At 36.1% G+C, this 22,582-nt stretch overlaps 1 protein-coding gene across 6 annotated transcripts in view; it reads left to right on the top strand.

Moving 5' to 3' along the window:
• LOC118441535 (discoidin domain-containing receptor 2) overlaps nt 1–22,582 on the top strand; it is a 96,095-nt gene that overhangs the window by 25,656 nt on the left and 47,857 nt on the right. For 3 of the 6 annotated variants that reach the window (XM_035866070.2, XM_035866073.2, XM_085660406.1), the window contains exon 2: nt 3,235–3,291. The exons of 1 other annotated variant lie outside the window; for it this stretch is intronic. The gene's annotated coding sequence lies outside the window, so the exon portion shown is untranslated. Of the gene's footprint in view, nt 1–3,234; nt 3,292–15,557; nt 15,696–16,595; nt 16,680–22,582 lie in introns of those variants that run through there. 2 more of the 6 variants (XM_085660404.1, XM_085660405.1) reach the window with 2 other exon arrangements.

Genomic DNA, 22,582 nt, shown 5'->3' on the forward strand with positions numbered 1-22,582 from the left:
TTTATTAGTTATTTTATTGATATCTTGTTGATTATCTATCAGCATACATGAAAACTGATATGAACAGTTTTCTATATAATATTAAATCAAATTTTAACATTATTTTATTTCACTAAGCGATTTGTACGTTTTTTTTTTTTTTTTTTTTTTTTAAAATTATAAAACGACAATACGAATAAAATTCGTGTAATAAATCTATTGAAAAGTTAGCAACGTATTTTATGAAAGTTAACAGAAGCTGCCCTTTTCTTTGGATTTATTTTTTTTACTCTTTCACCAATCGAATGTCCCCGAGGATGAATATTATCGAAGCGTATTTGAGAGAAACGCCTGAAAAGTTTCTTCCTCACGCCATCGTTAAATATGTTTCCGGAGGGTCGGTCTTAATAATACCAAGCGTCTCGAGAGTCACGACAAAGCAAGAACCACCCCATCGGGGAGGCCACGAGCACTTTGACACCGATGTGTAGACTATCTCGTATTCTTTCTCTCTCTCTCTTTCTCTCTCTTTCTTTCTTTTTTTTTTCGAGCTCTCTGCAATTCTATCCAATGTTCATACCTTCTTCCATCCACTTCCGTCGCTTTGCCTCTTCCGGTCCGTTTCACTGGACCCTTTTCTCTCTCTCTCTCTCTCTCTCTTTCTCTTTCTCCCTCTCTCTGTCTGTCTCATTCTTCTTCTCTCTTTTTTCATCTTTGTTCTTCTGTTTCTTTTACTTTCTTTTTTTCCTTTTTCCTTCGACTGCTCCTTTACCCATGCCACCATAACTACGAAACTCTAACGAGGAAGAGCTTTACGGCAGTAGACGAGTTGTAATTAGGAGACTCGTGTTCGTTGAAGGAAACAATCGGCCAGAATCAACAGTGGCAATGTAACAGCTAATTGTAAATCGTACCAACCAATTCCCTTGCTTTCCTATACTCGTCATTGAAAAAGGAACCGCTCGGACGTGATAATCGTTTCGCTCTTTTCAACTTTCCTTTGAATCCTTTCCTGATTTACTTTGATACCTTTTCGTTTCTTTTTCTTTTTCCTTTTCTTTCTCTTCTTTTGTTATCTTATTTTTAATGTGATTCTAAGGATTATTAAATCAGAAACAATTTGTCACAAACATTTGAATTGGATCGCTTTAATATAATCATTCAAAATCATAGATCGTTGACATAGTGTGTCTCGTCTACCTTCGTTGAAAAAAGCGTATCTGCTATAATTAGCCGTTGCGTTTGTCTTTCCTCATTAAGCCGAAGCCGAGAGTGATAAAATAAAAAAATGCTAATCGAGTTTGAATTAAGCTTATAGCTCTAAGAGCTCATATTTCGAAACTCTCAAAACATTTCCTTTTGTTTTCATTGAGAAAATTATGTAATAATGCAAGAGTTTAAAAATCCCATACTCATGGATAATCAAAAATGTACACATTATACATTTATGAGGTTATTGTTTTATAAAAGTATTAATGAAATTATCGTTTAAACGTAAATAAATCTCTGTGGTTTTTGCAATGTTTATAAACCAAATAGTATGAATTTGATCATCCGATAGATGCAATTTTAGTATTATACACGATTTAAGTTTTAAAGGGGATAATTCCATTTGGTTTCAAACAAATTTCATATTTTGAGTAGAAAAAGCGAAAGCGTTCCAATTCCCAACGATAGCTTTTATAGATTGAATATATGCGTATATGTGTATATAATTATCATTTAGATACGTCCCTTATCCAAGACAGAAAGACAGACAGATATATCCACGTTTTAGTAAGATATGCATCATTATAGATATTTTTGAGTATCTTCAGCTAAAATATCTGAAGATACTCGAAGATATTCAAAGGAACCCGTCGATTTTCAAATGTGTCGGATGATACACCAGATAAAATTCCAATACTCAAGATGCTACTTAGAGCAGAACCGTCTCAATCTGTCTCGATCCGTCTCGATCCGTTTCGATCCAAATCGATCCGATTCGACTCGAACTAATTCGTCCCCTGACCGGACCCAATTCGAATCAATTCGGCCCTATCAGAGTCTAACTAACAGTAGCCGATCCAAGACAATTCTGTCCCGTTTTATCGATCAAATCCTTTTTGGATTTTTGATCCTTGGATCATTTGATCCTATTCGGTCCTATTCGATCCTCTTCGATCCTATTCCATGTCATTTGATATTAGTCAGTCCTATTCAATTCCTTTTTGATTCCATTCGATCTTATTTGATCCTATTCGATTCTATTTCATCTTACTTGGTCCTAACTGGTTCTATTTTATCCTATTTGATCCTGTTATTTTCTATTTGATCTTATTAAATCTTGTTAGATCTGTTTGATTCTATTCGGTCCTATTCGATCTCGCTCGATCTTATTTAATATTATTTGATCTTATTCGATCCTGTTCCATTTTATTTTATCATAATTCATTCTATTTGATGATTCTATTCTGTTGTTTTCGATCCTATCCGAAATATCCGATCCTATTCAGTCCTTTTCGATCCTAAACATTCCTATTCGATCCTATTCGATCCAATCCGATCCTGTCCTGTACTGTTCTCTCTTGTTGTATTATGATTTATTCTGAAAAAAAATAAATATATGAAGTTAAATAGCTATATAAATATATAACTATTTATTATTTTTTCTCATTTAAATATTCTAAATAGTTATTGAGAAAAAATATTTGGAGAGTAATAAAATTCGTATCTTTCGTGTCGATATTAAGCAAAAATATAGAGATCTGTAAATACACATAATGATGCTTCAGGATGAAAACATTGTTTAACAAACGATAACAATAAAATTTGACACAGGAGTTATTTATCAATCCTTACACATTCCAAGTAATCTTACAATAGTTCAATAAGAATTTGATATTGTATATATATAATTGATATGCTTAAATATGCAACGATGATTGTATCTCCTAACATAAATTTATAATAAAAACAGATAATTCTTTTGATCGATAAATTAAGCGGCAATATGCTTACCAATATCGCCGCTGAACCATGAAGCAAAATTAATTCTACCATATTCGAGCAATACTGGATACATAATCGTGAGATAATGCATATTGTGGTACAGGGGAGTAGAAAGATAAGTAGGATAGTGTAAATTCTATCCGATCAAATTTTGATATTCAATAAAGCTTAACATCGTTCACTTTATAGAAAAACTATTATATAGTTAATCTCATTTTTAAACATTTCACAGAGTATTATTTGTTTCTTATTTTCTTTTCGCAGACCGAGTGACTTCTTTTTGGTATCAAGTGTAACGGATGTAGTGAAGAAAATGTTACAGTAAGTATTACAAAGTACTAACAATATTATTCCTATATCGTTATTGTTATAATTCTTTAGGAAAAAAAAAAAAAAAAAAAATCCGGTAAATAACATTTCAATTATTAAACAAGATCTCAATGTAACTTTTACTTTTCGTAATTATCCTTTATATATTATAAACCATATTTTGTCAAAGCTGTAAATATATACCTATTTGCCTTGCACGCACATGCTAAAAAAACTTTTTTAATATACAACACATTTAATGATATATTATTAGGGGATATTCTTTGAGGCATACATCACAGGTCGTAGAATTTCCACGACGGCACGGCAATACAGCCTTTTGCCCGAAGCCGCCGACTTTACAAACCTCTTTTAATGCCGCTCCGTAGCACATTATTCAGCCGGCGATGTAAAGTAGAGGAACACGTGTAAAGGCCGGCCTTTAAAACGCCTAACCGAGACCTGCCAACCTTCTTTCGCCTGCGTATACGCGCAGGTAAGTACCAGCGGGTTAGCAGCAACAAGTATACGTGTATATATCGCATATATCACGAGTTTAAGTACCGAGCATGGCACTTTCGACCTTGAGAACTTGAACCACCCAGTCGTGATTTTGGTATATCTGCCAAAGGAGAAATTTTGATGATCTGTGGTTTTCTCGGTAGACTCTCTATGGTGTAAGGATCCATCACATTGCTTTATTATATTTTCTTAAAAAAAAAAAAAAAAAAAAAAAAAAAAAAAAAAAAAAAAAATCAATTAATCTGTTTAAGCTTTTCGTTGTCTCGTTAGGGAAACAATTTTTAATATTAAAATAACATTTTTATAAATCGATCATTTGATTTTTTTGCAATGTAATTAATAATCGAGGCCTAAAAGAAACGACGCGTATCGAATCACATCATTTTTTAATATTAAAAATTAATTTCCCATGTATTTTAACAAAAGCCAATTTATTCAGTTCGTATCAATGTCGATGTGAAATTTTCAGTTCGATATTCATTTGGTAAATATACCTCGTCATATTATCTTATGAATAAACGAAAAAATACATTATTATTACTACTCTTCCATCGTAAATAACATTATTTGAAATGGGAACAAACATATGGATTCATTGCATAAACATTCCATTTTTAAAGCTTGCACCTTATTCCGTTGATATTCAAAATAAATATTACTTATTTACGTTTCATATGTAAATACATTAAAAATGAATGCCGAAATATAAAGAGAAAATTTGATATATATGTATATACCAAATAAAGCCATTGCTTTTTATAGGAACACGATATTAATATATTTTAATGGGAAGTCATTGCATATGTAACTATAATAACGAAATTCAACGAGAAGTATCATATCGAGTTGCTAAATGTTAGCAAAAATATGGTAATTTTCGTATTTTGGTTCGATCGTTTAAATTTCTATGAAAAAAGTTGATTTGATCTCGTTAACCGAATCGACACTTAGGAATTTTCTTTAATCCTTTTACATGTTCGTGCGTTTTCCAGAAAACGTTAAAAGAGAAAAAAAAGAGAGAGAGAGAGAGAGAGAGAGAGAAAACGAAACATTCGAAGCGAGCGTTTCAACGAGACGAGAGAAAGTACAACGAGTTTCGGAGAATATTCTATTTAAATGCCTTTGACGGGAAAGCGAAGAGACGAGAGAAGACGAGACGAAGCGTTTTGCTCCTTTTCGATTCAGCCCACGATATGTTCGCTGATTTAACGACGTCCGTGGGAGCCATTGTGCGTGCTCGCTTCTTCTTCTTCTGCTTCGTCCTTAAATCCCCGATCGTTATTCATCGTGTATTCGAAAGAAAAAGACAGGGAAAGAAAGAGAAAGAGAAAGATAGAGATAGAGAGAGAGAGAGAGAGAGAGAGAGAGAGAGAGAGAAAGTCTTTTTAAATCCGAGAATAAAGACGATAAGATGAAAGAAGGTTTATGTATTTTTAATAAACATCCATTGTCGCTTGTTTAATAAATTCTTGACTATATTGCGAGTTCGGTGTGTTAAACGAACGTGTACAACGAAGAGTTCGATGTTCAAATAGGTTGACATTGTTCCTTTGTGAATATATATTTATATATATATATATATATATATATATATATATATATATATAATACATTTTCAAAGTTCAATGGAGAAAATATTAAGATACCTTTAAAAAGTGTTTGTAGTTAATAAGCGATGACCACACTAACAATAAATATAAGAGTACTTTCTGCCAAGAGACATGGTTTACTAATAAATGTAAAGTTAAAAAAGATAGGAGGAAGTAAAAAAGAAGAGAGATAAAAGAAGAATATGAATAAATGAATCGTTAGTTTCGTAAGGCAGATGATAGATGTTCAAAGGGTGTAAAAGAAACGACAAAAAGAGAGAGAGAGAGACAGTAGACAGAAGTGTGCGTGTGAGAGAAGGAGAGAGAAAGATATGGAGCAATAGGCGAATAAAAGCTACGTCGAGCAGATGGCTGGTATGGCCATTAGCTAATGGATCCCTAACACCAGTCCGCAAGAGTCATCCGCCACGAGGTACAAACTGGGAGATAGTTACATCCACGAAACACTGTTCCTACACCCTTTCACTACCTTCTAGAAGTAGGGAAGGGGTTTTGGGAGATCGGAAGAGGGTTGAGAGCTGTTTGGTCTGCATAAAGCCAGCAAAATCACGCGGATAGCAATCGCGCTAAATCACAAACCGACTATGCCACGCTTTTCCGTCCGCAGCATCCGAGCTTGCTTCACTTTCTGTTTTCCTCTCTCTCTCTCTCTCTCTCTCTCTCTTTCTCTCTCTCTATCTATCTATCTATCTATCTATCTATCTCTCTTTTTCTTTTTATAGCTCGTATGTTTACTGTACGCTCGTTTTCACATTGCTCTTTTTCGATCGAGCACAGGTGTGCACCGTACGTTCGATTTCAGATGATTTCCAATCACTTAACGTGAGTCTTTCATACAGAAAGAGAAAAGCCGTGAAAGAAAAAGATAGCTACTTAAGTGAGAGAAACCAATTCTCACGTGTGCTTCGGTAAAACGAAAGTTTGTTTTTCTCTCGACGTGAAAAATATCGGCGTTTGAGAACTTAAAAAGCATATATGATTCCAATGAATCATAAATCGATTGAATAAATAAAAACTTATTTATATTTGATTTTCTATACTTTTCTAATAACTTTCTACTTTCTTTTTTCTTTCATTGTACATTTATTTAATCGTGATAATATTAGAAAACAAAAAAAAAATTACTAATCTACGAATATCCGTAGTATCGTTAAATTAGTATCAGTAGTAATACGTTATGGTTGTTACTAGTGTTTACTATTAGTACTTACCAGTTAGTACCAATATTATATACACGACGAAGTTACCGGAACACGAAGCAAACCGTAGATTCGATCGAATCTACCGGATTACTGAGATAATACATTTTTGCAATCGCTTATCGCGTTTGTAATTAATGGTGGTAGAAAATAATTAGTTTAATCCCCGCTTTACCCTAAGCACGCTTCCGCAATAGTTAAGAACTTAATACCCAAACGCAAAATACTAATTGTATAAAGCAAATTTATGTACTCCTGTATCGGATATAGATATTAACGTGTACCAAATTACGTGTTTTACCGAAGGTACATTAAAAGAGATTACCAGAGTGCTTATACCAACGAAAATAAATTTTCCTTTAACTAAGCGATAACGACTCTAATTTGTGTATTCGTTATTTCCATCGTAAATTCGAAAATTTTCTTTATTAATAGGCCAAATACATGGGAATAAGCATAAATTTTTAAAGATAATTAAGACACTTTGATATCCCTTTCTTAAATACACTCGTTAACTGTTTTTAACAATAAATTTTGAAACTCGTTAAAATTTAATGAATCGCACAATAATTCGCTGTAAAGTCTACGGTTTATTGTAAATAAGAAAAGAAGATAAAAGGAAGTAAGTTGCAAAGAAAGAAAAAAATATCTAACTGGATTGGTACAACAATGGTGACACACGTGCGTCTGGATTGTGTATATGTATGCACGAGACCGGAAGAGGGTGCTCAGTAATTCCGATGTACCCCCAATTACCTAAAATAACTCGATGCAAATCTCTCTCTCTCCCTCTTTCTTTCCCACACTCTATTTCTCTCTGTCTCTGTCTCTCTCTTTCTCTCTCCCTCTCTCTCTCTCTCTCTTGATTCTTCTCTCTATAATTAGCGCAGCAATCGGGTCGTGTAGTCGTCGATGCGTGACTTCGGTATCACTTTCCAATTTGTGCCGCTATAAACGGTGAGTAACGAGAGTCGTCGTTACGATCATCGACCAGGCGGAGAACATCGAGACGTGACGAGTGAACACGTTAATTGAACCTTTCGAATACGACTTTGTAATCGCACCACAATTCTGCCTATTATTATCAAGTATTTGACATGTCGTAGAAAACAAATGAATTTTGGCAATATAAATGATAATTAACTTAGATGGTATATAAAAAAAAAAGAGTTAGTATTAATGGAAGAAAAAGATATTGACAAAACGTAAGCTCTCCGATGAGATAAGCTTTAACGATAATCCGAACATCTTATAGTTTTGTAAGAAAATAAGATACTAAGAAATAACGCGTTACTCAATCCCTATGACAGAATCTTTCTGGACGAAAACATCGGAGACATTAGAAAGAAGTCGTGTCGCAGTAAATCGCACGAGCAAGAGAAGCGAAGTTGAAAATCCTATGATGGACCGGTCTTAAGCGTGGAAAGGCGACTTGTTACTGCGCGGTTAGGAAAAGCCGTCGTCTGAACTTTAGTAAGGAAGTAAGGAAGGAAGGAAGGAAGGAAGGAAGTAAGGAAGGAAGGAAGGAAGGAAGGAAGTAAGGAAGGAAGGAAGGAAGGAAGGAAGGAAGGAAGACAAGATAGAAAGAGGAGGAAGTTACTAGGAAAAGGAGTACGGGTAGGGTGGTAGATTGAAAGGAGGTAGACGGAAGCGGTTGTTGTTTCGGAACGATACAGTAGAAGGCTCGTCTACTCGAGGAAGCGTCTTAACATTTGGAAGCGTCACTAAATATTCATCGCGTCGAAAATGTAAGCACGGAATATCCGCCTTTCACGCCAGTCAAAATACAACGTAACCCTTAAGCCGTAGGAATCCCTTGCGTTTTGAGCGTCTTGAAATTAAATCGCCAGGGAGAAGCTCTCGAGCAACATCCCGACGGGCCTCATTTTCCGTGGTCGGCGTATCCTTCTTAGTCTAACCGTTTGATTCCAAGAAAGAAAATTTATCCTCGCCCGTCTGCAAGCTTTTCAAGAGAACGTTGGTACGTTGAAGAAAGTTTCATGATGAAAAGTTGATGAAAAGTACGAGTGATAAGCTAGCGAAAGGGAAAGATTTTTAATTGCATTTTTATTGTACGCCCTTTATTCGTAACTCTCTCGATAAGTTCATATAAATAAGTACGAAGATGACGAGTCGAATGAAATTTGCTAGACATAGAGATTATCACGAAATTCTCGACCATGAAGTTTTCAAGATACTCAAGGCGCATAACTATCGAAGCTCAATTCTGAATAAATTAGTACGCGATTCCTCGGCACAATTGCCAGATTCTATTCTATTGTTTCCATTTGGGTTAAGATATGCGTGCACCATCTAGTCGGTAGGTACCTTCGAACGCTATTATATTCGAACGTCCGCCAAACAAGACTTAGTCTCCTGCGGTACCTGCCTAACCCAACTCGATAACCGATGTCTGAACACTTATAGTCGGAATGGAAGCAGGAAGAGCTTGACTATAGATCCGAGTAATAAGTAATAACTCGAGTTTCCTCTTTAATACTCCCATCTAGTTTCCCCTGTTAGGCCCTACGACCTTTTTCACTTCCCTTTGTCTTCATTGTCCTTCTGGATTCGAGGTTAGGCGTGCTCCAGACGCTTTCATTTATATGCTCCCTTACATTTGTTTAAATTGAACAAGAAAACTAGTGATTGCAAAAATTCTCTTTCTTTTTCCTTCATCGATATAGAAAGCAAAGAGAGAGAGAGAGAGAGAGAGAGAAAGAGAGAAAGAGAGAAAGAGAGAGAGATTCTCGACGCGACTTCTTGTCGCTGACTTCTTTCTCTTCTCTTTCCGTCTTTTGCATCTAACTGAGGCTTGGAAGGATAAATAAGAATGGGCCCACATCCTTCTTGCTCGGTATAACGTTCATTTTACCGAGGAATTCCAAGAATGGTGTTGAAAGAGACAGATGCTGGAAGATAGGAAGAGGATGGAGATAGGTAAATAGATGGAAAGAGAAAAGGAGAAGAAGAAAGAGAGAGAGAGAGAGAGAGAGAGAGAATGTGGCGGTTCAAGACAGGGACATTGTTCAAATTGCGGAGAGTGGAGACATCGATCACCATGCTACTGCCGCAGCTGAGCCCTCGAGGACAGACACGAGCGACCTAGCCATCCCTTTTCAACCACCTCCTCTTACATCACTTCGCCCTCCACCATAGAGAGCCAACACCTACGAATCCTCCTACGCTCTGCCTCAACATTGACTGAAATCCATCCCACGTGGTAGTCCTTTCAAACGTCAACCCCTAAGCTGACTCCTCTTTCTCTCTCTCTCTCTCTCTCTCTCTCTCTCTTCGTTCTTTGCATCGTTTACAAAGTCGATATGTCCAGTATACTGTCGATAACCCTGAGGAAAGATCGAATAACTGAGACGAGGGTAAATTTTTTGACACTTTTTTGTTCAAATCATTTTAACTGTTTTCTATTAATTGTTTTAAATGAAAGAATTGCAATATGCCTATATCTATCCAATATTCATCTCCATGTATTTCATGAAATCCTGAAACTTCAGTATTCAACTGAATTCAACTAGTTTGGATGATTCACTATAGCAAATCTGGTCCAACAGAGAACCGTCTGGAACTAAACAGGACATTGAGTTTAAGTCGGCTTTAACGCAAAAGGATTAAAAGTTCATCCTGACGATATCAAAAGACCGAAGCCAGTTGACATTTGGCTCGTGATCAAATATCTGCATTCGTGTTAGCGGTTTTCGACTGTTTTTGAGAAGAAAAACTCACGAGTGCCCGACGGTTGGTCGTCGAAGTGGATCGAAAAGGGTAGAGAATCAACCGACCCCATCGCTACGGCCAATAAAGCCGAAAATTTTTATTCGCCAACATCGGCGCGGATAATTTCTTGGCTCTCTGCCACCGACCTCTCCACGTCGCCCATCGTTTTCTGCCTTTTCATTTATTCTATGTGCACCATAGCGTGAACTTCGCGATATTTATTAGGCACGATTGAGCACTCGAGTGTTTTATAGATTCCCTATTGCGAAGAATCAAAATAGAGCTTATAGAAATGGTAAAGTATTTTTTTTTTTTTTTTTTTTTTAATGTTCGTAGAATCCTTAAATTTCTAGATACATGTTTGTTCTTCACGACGAAGTAACACGAAACACATCAACTGTAATGTACTTCGCGTTGATTTCGAAATGACTTTAATTTCGATCATTACGGATCTAATTTCTCATATTTGATGATTCTTATATGATGAAGTCGAATCCTGTAAAAAAAAAAAAAAAGAAAAAGAAAAAAGAAAAAAGAAGTTAAAGTAACTTGATAAGAAAGTAATTTCCAAAAAGGTGGTAAGATTTTAATAAATCGTATTGCCGTGGAGCATTCACAGAAGTATCCATAAGATATACACAGAAATGGTGTATTCATTATGAATCCCTCCAGTCCCACAAGAGTTTATAATTTGGTGGGTGTACAATTCGCCCCAATTTTCTTTCTCACTCCATTTCTCGTGTTCGAAAATGACATTCAAGAAAAGACAGTCGAATTTACGAAGTGTTGGTGGAAGATGACAGTGATAGGTCGAAAAGAAAGGGACAAAGAGAGAAAGAGAGAGAGAAAGAGAGAGAGAGAGAGAGAGAGAAAGAGAAAATTAAAGAGAAAGAGGGTCGAGAAGTAAATGGAGGAGAAAGATGAAGGAGGACATAAAATCAGATTTTCGAAGTTTCCCTTAATGTATACGATTTCCACAGGCGAATTATGCCACCACGATCCAAGAAGGAAGGAGAGTAGTATGAGCGAGGCTAGGAAGTAGGGAATGAGGTGGATGGAAGAAGAGAAGGGATAAAGTAGAGGCAACCGTGTGCCCTGGAGGCCGACCACATAACTTTGAGATTAATTAAATTTAAGCGCTGTTAAAAGGATTAATTAGTAGCAGCTACCGCGATGGCACGAAGGACACCGAATCGCGGGACAGAATTATGCACCGCGAGATGAAACTTTCCGTTCTCTACAATTTAAGATTCGCTCGTGTTCTCTTCTAAGTTGCAACTCTATGTTTTCGTATCCAATGTCTTCTCGTTTTTTTTTTTTTTTTATTATGAACGTGGTATTGTTTTCATAATTATTTTGACCTTCCATTGTAATCTTCTTTTTCTTTCTTTTTAAGATTTAAGTATTAATTATATAAAATTTGTATGAATATTGATTGATGTTAGGATAGCTCACAATTTTTAGCGATTGTCAAAAACATGAAAATACATTTTATTGAATTGCATTTTATTTGCATTATCGATATATATATATATATATATATATATATATATATATATATAAAACATATTTGATTAAAAAACATATTTGATTTAAATAATTCTGTTTCATAATATCCATCCGTATTCTTCGGATTAATAATACCAACGGTTATATAATAAACCCGCAATTATTATTATTATTATTATTATTTATATTATCATCCTTGGCATCGTCATTATATCATTTTATATCATTAGTATGAGTCGCTTAGCAAATCTATCTCCGTAAAAAAGAAAAATGGAAAATATATTATATAAATTACTTGAAGCGTATGGAAGGAATGATTCAGAATAATCGCGAAGCTGTGCCTAATTCAAGATAGTATAACGATAATCTGAAGGTAAGCAGACCGACGAAATCTACACCTACCATCCAAGATTCCGACATTTGGCAGAACTTCAACAATGCCATCTTTCTATCTTCTCTGACTTTCTCTCCCTTTTCTCTTTCTCCCTTTGAAGCATGTTCGTCCTTCGTTCCTTTTATCCCTATTCCTTCCTTATTGTCAGTGTTCTCGCGTTAAATAACAATGGACTCGTGGAAGTGGGACTACTCGAAAACATTTGCCCGTTTCTTCTCACTCACTCTCTTTATCTCTTTCTCTCTCTCTCTCTCTCTCCTCTCTCTCTTTCTCTCTTTTTCTCTTCCTCTCTTTGTCGCGATTCATTCGGTCTCCCGCATAATGACGCACGCTTCTATGAAACAACGTGGTCTCTCGCTAATGCGCGCGCGTGCGCCCATTCAACATCGGTGCCAGGAGCATCTCCAACTGCGTCTTTCTTTCTCTCTCTCTCTCTCTTTCTTTTTCTATCTCTGTCTCTCTTCCTTTTGTCCTTACTTTTTCCGACGTTTTAATAGTTGTGCTAACATTTACCCTACGGCGATCAATCGGTACGACAATGAAATAATGGGGTAGAGGGGATAATGATAAAGTGATCGAGAATACCTAAAGTAATATCGTTTCGATTTCATTGATAACTCTATTGACGTCTATTCAACCTTTTCTATTGTCTTACTTTATTAGTTGTCACTGTTTTTTTTTCTTTTTCTTTTTTTTTTTTTTTTTTGTATAACTATTCGATGTCTCATAATATTAAGCTAATTGCTATGATATTTGTTGACATATCTTAATTGTTGTTCCTCCGATAATAATAAAAAATAAAAAATATTTAATATACTTTGACATATACTTAACATTTGATGAAATTTTCTTAGAAGATCTGATATAATATATGAGGGAATACAGGCAACGTGTATAAATCACACGATAACCTGTTTATTTTCTGAAAGTCAATCTAGTCATCTAAAAACTCGCTTATCCGCCTCCAGGCAGGGCTACGGTCCACGTGCGGCCGAAGAAGCCAAGTTACTGTAAACTGTTTATATGTATCTTCTCTGTGGTCTATGATCTTAACCAAAGGAAATTTACGAGTTCACTCTTTCCCTTTCTACCCTTCGATCAGACATTGGCCCTTTCCCTCACTGCATTATCGATGCTGCTCTGTTAAGTTTCGAAAGGGTAGAAACCAGCTGCACTATCCAATAGGGGATAATCGATCTCAAAAGGGAAGGCCTTTCGAGTGAAAGTGTTGGTAGGAATTGTGTGTGTGTATATGTGTGTGTGTGAGAGAGAGAGAGAGAGAGAGAGAGAGAGAGAGAGAGAGAAAGAGAAACGATGGACTACCGGTACGTCTGTTTGCCTTACGTGCTAATTTGCTCGACCTGATGAAAGATCAAGCTAGTGTAAACTCTTCGTTAGGTGTACTAACGTTATATTAGTATCGACTAACTCATCGAAGTGCACAGCGTGCATTTGCATCGATTTCAAATTCGTGGCAGCAAAGTGAACCATTTCAAGTGCACGATATTGCATGCTTTTCAACCAAGGACAAATGTTTAAGTGTCATGATCAATAATTTATGAATGAATCAATCGTTACCCGATCAATGTTCTTTCTCTTGATAGAAAGAAATATCGTATATAAGAAATATATCCTATGTCATGTACAGTTTCTAGCAATCCGTTGAAAAAGACAAAAACATAGAACAAGTAGACTCCAGTGAGTACTCCGTTTTCTACGTGCCTTCCGTTTCCGGTTTGTCCTATCTTGAAAGTTTTAATTCAACTTGAACATATCCTGCCTCTTTCGACCTTCCGTTTCCAACCTTGCCTACCCCCATTCAATCTCTCCATCTAACCCAACAGCCAACTCCTTCTTTTTTCAACATCAGCTAAAGCTACGAGTTATACGTGTGGTTGAATAACCGGTGGTCATTAGCAAGCGGTCCTTTTTACGGGTTACACAGCCGGCGCGGCGTGTGTACGTAACACCGTGACAAAATGCTTCTCACACTTCTCACACTTCTCTCTCACATTTTACCCCTCCTACTCTCTTTCTCTCTTCGCTACAACGGTAATGAGTACCATTTCAGTAATGAGGTCGCACGCCATTGAAAATCGCAAAGGAACGGAGATCTCGCTAGATCTCTTTCTCTTTCTTTCTATCTCACGTAAGAGAAAAGTAGGGGTATTCTCCTCGACCGTAAAAGTTAATGAACGAAGAAATAACCGTCTCGAAAGAATCTCTGGGCTAGCATCATCTCTCCTCTTACCCTTTTATCGCCCTATCTTTCCCGTTTTCAAAAGCACCTCTGACTTCTTTCTCTTTTCGTCTACTTCGATTCTCGGCCTCTCCTCCTCATCTTCTCTTCTTCCTTTTCTCTTTCTTTTCTACGGAGGCTCAACGTAAAGATTCGATCTGGCGTGATCGTATCAGGCATCCTCGAGAATCCACGGGATCGACACCCTCTTACGTTGCTACTGGCTCTACGTGACGATGGAAATCTGATTTCCGTCGTTATACCTCTCCTGCGCAACCGATTCTACCTATAGCTGGCCCACTTTTTCTTTTCTTCGTCTCTTCTCTTTTCTTTTTTTCTTCTTTTATCTTCTTCTCGTTAATAATTATGTCGGGACTGTTTAACTGAGATTAAATCGATAAACATAATTCCATGATAAATATATTAAATCTTTACGCATATATTACATGACAATAATTTGTGTTGTACAAAGCGCATAAAAAAAAAAAAAAGAAAAAGAATAATTAAACCCACGTCAAATCTCACCGACTATTTTTTTTTTCTCAAGTCATTTGAAACGGTTGAACGTAAAAATGAAAACGAAAGAAAAGAAAAAAAAAACAAAGAAGCAAGCAAACGAACATCAAAAAAAAGAAAGATAAGATGAAAAATAACTTAGTCATAAGCCGGTAACAGTAGTACGTGCCAAAAAGAGAAAAAGGCAGAAAGAACGGAGGAGGGGGAAGGAGGAGGGGAGGGAGAGAAAAAGGAAATAAGGAAAAGGAAGATAGTGGGAGAGAAAAGGTGAAGAGGCAGATGTGATAAATGGTAATTGCGCAAAAGTACCGCGACGGACACAAGTAACACCCGTTCCTCATTAGAGGCTTGTTAAGGCGTCCAGACGCGAAGCGACGGAATGTGGTGAGAAAGAAGGATGAAAAAGTGAGAGTGAGAGAGAGAGAGAGAGAGAGAGAGAGAGAGAGAGAGAGAAAGAGAGAAGCTCTTTTCTTCTTCCAACACACTTAGAATCTTCTTTTAGACCAGCTGCCGTGAACCCTACTCTTGCCCGTCTCGTCTTCGAATAATCGTTTTGATTGCCGGGCGCCACGCCTGGCCAATGCCGAAAGATTTGATTTCTCCAGAAGACAACGATGAGTCAGTCTTTCCTGTACGAGAATCAGCAAAATATCCGATGTGAGCCACTAAAACGTCTGCTTTGTGGAATCTAACGCGTAAGTCTTCTTCCTCTGCTCTCTCTCTCTCTCTCTTTCCCCCTCTCTCCCTCTATACATCTATATCTCTATCTCCCTCTTTCTCTCAGGATCAAAGAGTTTTAACTCCTTTCTCTTCATGTCCCGAACCATTTGTGCTCTTCTTTATCTTGTAAATTTCCCGACAACCGAAAGACTCCATTTTAAAACGGCAATTGCCCGTAGCACGGCTCATCGATCTGTTATTTTCGTTGTTCAGAGACCACTTTACAGATTATTTGTTATCTTTCAAGACTCCGTAATGGGTGGGGAAACTCGAGTATGAATCATTCAGCAAATACGAGAAGATAAAAGAATTGTACTAAGTTCGATACGTGGAATGAGATATTGTATGATTTCAGGTTAGTTGACACTTAACGATAATGCCACGTGACAGATTAAAGTACAATGACCCCATATATTTTTACGTACTTTTTAATAAAACTTTATATCAAGATAAACATACATACACGTATACACATACGTAAATAATTTATCACTGCACACGTGTAATACTCTTAATATCATAAAAAGAAAGATAAAAATTGTACTTTGTGATTCCAGCGAGAACGCGATGGAGATTCATGAAATTAGAATATCCAGAGTTGTTTTCTAGTAGCTACCCTTGCTTTTTCGTTCTCAACGTTACACACTTTATCGCGCTACGCCAGCTTCTACCCGACTCTCGACTTTTTCTTTTTCATTTTTTTTTTCTTTTTTTTTTTTTTCTTTTTTTTTCTTCTCATCCTCTTCTTCTTTAGCAACGATGCCAGGCGCTAGTCGTTCTTCCCGTTGCTGGAAGAAGGCGTACGTTTATTTGCTTTCGTTCGTTGTGATTCTTCCGACGTTTCTCTCCGCTCCATTCGTTCCAAGATAAGACCAGTTCCGTTTGCGAGCCGTGCAAGAAGCTCAGAGGAGCAACACGTCTGCAACACTTCGAGGAACGAACGAAAATTATTAACCGGGGTAATTACTCGAGGCCTCGCCTTATCATCTTATAATTTTAATGGGATTTTATCGATTTCATTTTAACGACAGTTCGTTATCATCGTTTACCTTTTATGGTAACGTCCAATTTCGAGAATCATTTGACTGATAATATTAACAAGGGAGTTGGTTTTCTTTCTTTTTTTTTTTTTTGTTCGATAAAAAATTTTTTCGATATCTCCTTCGATTTTATTCGATAATGAAGAAACATTTCGTGATGCCTTTCTCCGAACAAATAGGCCTGAACGATTACGAGGGTCGTAATAGTCAATATAAAAATAACAGATGATAAAAGATTCCCTTAATTTTTATCGATTTATTGTCGAGATCGAACGAGCCATGATGACTAGGATCTTTTACATTGAATTTTCTGACGTAATCGGAGAATGCACAAGAAGATGCATTATAGCCGATACGAAGGAACGACAATACGTTCTCAAGTCGAGGTGAGCATGGACATACGAGGCGTCATTAGCTCGATGTATCGAGCACCATCCAAAGCGTCAATTTAACAGCGTGTGAATATTAATGATAGGATGCAGAGACCCTGTTCGCATATTTGTCGCAACACATGCCTTCCATATCATCGATTAATCTACGTCGAAGATTATTATAGTCTACGATATACTATCATATAATAATGAAATGTTGTTTCGATAAAGAGTTTAATGAAAACTTGCCATATGTTAATTCTTCGAATATTTATTCTTATCTTTAATAAATAATATCAATGATATAATTCGATACAATTTCAATTCGATAATTTTTACCATTTGTTAGAACGCGAAATATCTTAAACCAACCATTATTATCACAAAATTACTCTATCATCACGTTGATATTCTCGTTAATATCTCGATAAGGTCGTAAAAAATACATATATACGATTTATCAGAGATTCCATAGAATTTTATGATTCGAACAGAGACCGGAACGGCCGGTAAAAAGAGTCCTTTGCGCCTATGAGTCATTAAAACGTTCAGTTTCGCTTGAGTACCGAACCCGCCCATCATTATCTTAGGTACTCATCTTGTAATGGTAAATCACTTTGAACGGGCAATAAACGCCGCGGCGGCGTGAATCGAAAGACCGACGAATAAAATTTTTGATACCGTGAAATAAATTCAACCCGTTACTATAGCTCGATTAATCGCAGGATTATATGGTTTCGCCAAATGATTTTGAAGGGGGGCTTAAGTGAATAAACGCACATATTGAGATTTTTATATGAAATATAAAATTATTTTTAAAATTTTTAACAAATAACTCTGATAATAATTGCGTATTACGCATTTCATTATAATGTTAAATTATATCTCCTTAGTGATTTTTTTTTTTTTTTTTTTATGTAGTATATCTATAAGTGGGAAATTTATCAGAAGGAAAAGGAAGACAAATATTTAATTATTTTTCTTTCATTTCTTGAAGTTTTAGTTTCTTTAAGATTACTAAAACGGACAAGGATCAATGGTTGAGTCAGCGAAGGAAATTACGTTTCGAAATGTCGCAATTCTACGATTGTTCTTCCGCATCTTTATTGTCCTTTTATTCGAGTGAGTCAGCAAGCGTCATAGTTACTTCTTCGATCTTTCTTTTCTTCGAAGAAGAAGAGTGACTATGATGTTTAGGAGGATGATTAGAAGATGGGTCAAATGAACACGGACATATTGTTTTTTAGTTTTAGATTCATCGTTCTTCTTAATGGTATATTGTTGCGATTAATTATTCAAGCATTGATCGATAATTTCACATTCATTGTAATGTCCATTTATCTAAAACAGTATTGTCAATTATTGTTCCATTTAATATACCGTATCTCTAAAAATTCACGTAAGCAATTAAATTTTTTCTCTTTCTTAGAATTCTCAAACGATACTAATCGTGAATAGGTAGAGACGAAGAGAGGGATTGCGCATCGCAGACGATCTCGCTCTTCGATCCTCTCTGTGATCCTTGTGCCTTACCGAAGAGCACGCATCCTCGCCCGAAATTCATTTCAGGTTGGATCTCACGAATACTTATCTCCGGAAAGAGATTGGAGGATTTGCTCGCAAACAGGATTGTTTACCTTCACATAAAATCAATAGTCTTTGCGTTTATCGATTTCTAGTATTTATTATCAACTCTGTTAATTATCATGCACGTACGATTCGATTCACAAATTTTATTTCCTACTTATATTATTTCAATAGTATTATTTATTTAAATATTATTATTATTAATATTTAAATATTATTTATACGAATAAATAATAATTTTTATCGGAAAATAATTTGAAAATATCTATAAAGAAAACTTAAATGTTATAGAATCATGAATAGTTTAAATATCGAACCGCATGTTGTAAGCAAGCTATCGACGAAGTGTTAAAAATAAAAGCTTGTCGAGACGATTTAGTCGAAACATTCGAAATAGAAAAATGTTCTGGGTTTGACTATAGGGAGTAACATCGATATTACGAAGAGCTTTATTCCAACATGTATCGTGACGTTTTAGATTTATGAAAGTATGTATGTACAGGTCGGCCGAGTTTCCATTTATCAGTAGAACGCACATACGAATACCTGTAGCTTTCGAGAGATGGGAACGCATACGGCATGTAACGTTCGCGGAACATCCGCAAAACTTCGATTCGACGAACAAATGGACGGAGTTTTGCAAAAGAAAAAGCGTCCGACGGAAATCACAATGGGAGTAAAGGCAACGAGAGAGACAGGGAGGGTGGGCGAGCAAGAGAGAAGGAGAGAAAGAAAGAGAAAGCGAGACATACAGAGATAGCTGCTCAGCATCGAATGTGGGGAAGCGCATTCCCTTCCTATTGTGCATCGACTAGTGAAAAATGCACACTGATTTTCCGTAACAATGCTGATGAAAGGAAGAATTTTCACTGATCGTCAATAAAATCCGGAGAATTTTTACGAATGAATAAAACTAGTCAGAATCCATCAATATTATAATAATCATTACCATTTTCTTCAATAATATAAAATTCATGGATTAACATAATTAAGAGAAATTAAATTTTAATCATTCAAGAAAAATAAAATTAGTCTTGTTGAAATTATAGAAAATAATATACGATATAATGGATCTAATGAACGAATTTAGAAAATGTTTGTTATGTTAGCAGTCAGAAGAAGCGAATCTATTCATGATTTGTAAATATCTCGAATGATTCAGAAAACTTTCATTTATTTATCGTCGAACAAGGACAAGAAATAATTATCCGGTGTTCCATTTAATTTTGAGCCTGATAAAAATTAACGGAGGCAACGTTCGCTCTTACAACGTCACGTGGATTACTCCGAAAGGCGGAAAATTGAAAAAGAATTAGGTTGAACGACGTTCACGAAGAATAACTTCGCTATATAATGCCCGAGAAAAAACGATGAACTCGTTGATTGTTTATGAAATAAAAGAAAATAAAAGAATTCTTTATTATAATAATTATATAATTATTATGAAAGATATTATTCTAACAAAAGATTTATCTAAGCTATTATTCATCTTACGCGATTCCAGAAGATAAATCGTATTTCGAAACTAACGAAAAGTCAGAATAGAAACGATCAAAAGCATCATACAGGACTAATAGATCCCAGTGAGACGTCGTTATAACATCGTAGTTTTCAAATATACGTAGATATATCAATGTGTATGTATTTATGTATCCGTGTGTGTCTGAGTTATGTTCGTCTAATATTCCCTCGTCCTGTGTGATACTCGGATCAGTCGAGACGTCAGAGGGCATTCAGAATCGCGTCAAATCGTGCCAGACAGAACAATGCCGACGAATGATCCGGCAGCTTTATACCTCGGACGGATCATAATCAGCACTTAAGTCGAGTACTTTGACGAGGGAACGAAGAGGATGCCGGAGGTTCTACCTCGAGTATTACCTAAACGTTTTTATTCCAAGAATTACTTCAGGGTCTTCAAAATGAAATGGCGCTCGGAAACACTTTAAAAGAAGTATCCTCTAATGTGCTTTTATATCATGTGAACATATCTCGTTGCGAGTTATACATCTCAATTCTTGAATTTAACGTTGATTTATTTTTATTCTTTTTAGGTGTTAAAAAATGTCATTAAAAAAGTTCAAACATAATTAAATTCTTATAGGAAATAAAATGAAGAAAAGGAAGAAAAAGAAAAGGAAAAAAGAAAGAAGAAGGAAAAAAGAAAAATGAAGAATCATAAATAGTCAAAAAGAAATAACGGAATTCGAATGATTTCATTTAGAATTTATCGAGCAATCAATTTTCATCAATTGATTCGTCAACAAACCATCATTCTCTATCAATTCTTTTTCAATTTCTCGTTCGGAACGAGATATACCGCAAACGATACGATAAAGTAGATTATGAAGTTCCTTGACTTGTGTACTATATACATTCTCATCCTATCTTTTCATTTTGTTTGTACCGTCATCATTCGCTCTATTCCCATCCACTCTCATTCTCTTCTGATTTCAACGAACAATTAAGGTCAGAGAGTGTCGACTCGTCGACGGTGGTTACGTTATTTGGGTCGCCATTGGATCGTTTTTCAACGACGTCTATTTGTACACGGCTTTTCCGAGAGAAAATCTTATCTCGCTTAACAACGATGCCGTCCATCGTTCTTTTTCAGACGACGAAGACAATGGCAACGACAAGGGAAGACTAAGACGAGGACGAGGAAGACGATCGATTCTCCTTTTTTTTTTCTCTCCCTTTTTCTTCTTCTTTTTCTTCTCTTTTCTTTATTTTTTTTTTTCTTCTCCTCTCGTCCAACATCGCTCGTCTCGTCGTCTTGCCTCCTCCCGCCACGTTGTTTAAGATTCAAAGTTTAGACTTTAACCCCTTCGCAGTTTTATTAACGCTTTAACGACGGTCGACACGACACCCGTGTCAGTTGGATTTTACTACGGACGAGAGATTTCACGTTAGTTCAATGTGATTTCTTCTTCTCTGTTCTGTGAATCATTTCTAAGATTAATCCATCATACATGGTATAAAGAAGTTCATAAAATATTACTCATCTTGTGAAATCAGTTGCTCATAATGAATTATCAAAAAAAAAAAAAAAAAAAAAAAAAAAAAAAAAAAAAAAAGAAAAAAAATCGAAATCTGATCTCACTCATTGAAAACTTATTTGAAACATTTATAAATCTCGATCGGCCAATCGAGAATTCTCTCAAAATTCATAATGATAAAACGAATTTGAATAAAAGGAAAAATAAATGGTGTAACACATTAAAAACAAAACGATGATACTAACGATGCGTGTGTGGCATCGTTTATGCGATCGAAAATCCTTAAGAAGACTCTTGCGAATCTCTAATAAAATATGCGTGTTCGTTTAAATCCGTGTAAGGGACACCGTGCTTAACATCCCCGAACGAGCGAGCTATAGCGAGTCATCACTCGCTATAGCATGCTATATAGCTAGCTAGCTAGATAGCTAGCTAGCTAGCCTAGCTAGTCCGTCGCAAGGTACACGTAGACGCTCGCGCGTGTATTAATCTGCATAAACTCATTCCTATGCAAACGAGGAGGATTCGACGACGTCGAACTAGGATACCGAACGGGTAGAAACTCGCGGGGCTTACATCGTGGCTTAGAAGCATGCTGAGGCTTATATACATATAGATATGGCTTGTATACCATGAGATACCGATCGTAAATGAAACCACACCGACACCAACCCCCAACACATTTCTGCTGTCTCTTCTCTCTCTCTTAGGTTCTTTCCTTCTTTATCTTCTTCGTCTTCGTGTTGCCATAGACGGAATAATAATTGCCAAGCCCTTGTCCTACGGTATATTTGAAGTGACGATGATCTTTTGACGAAGAACGATAGAAAAGAGAAAAAAAAATGAAAAAGACATCTGCCTCAGA

This window comes from Vespa mandarinia, chromosome 11, assembly GCF_050613455.1.
Source record: "Vespa mandarinia isolate Hongniang chromosome 11, ASM5061345v1, whole genome shotgun sequence".
Classification (NCBI taxonomy): Eukaryota; Metazoa; Arthropoda; class Insecta; order Hymenoptera; family Vespidae; genus Vespa; species Vespa mandarinia.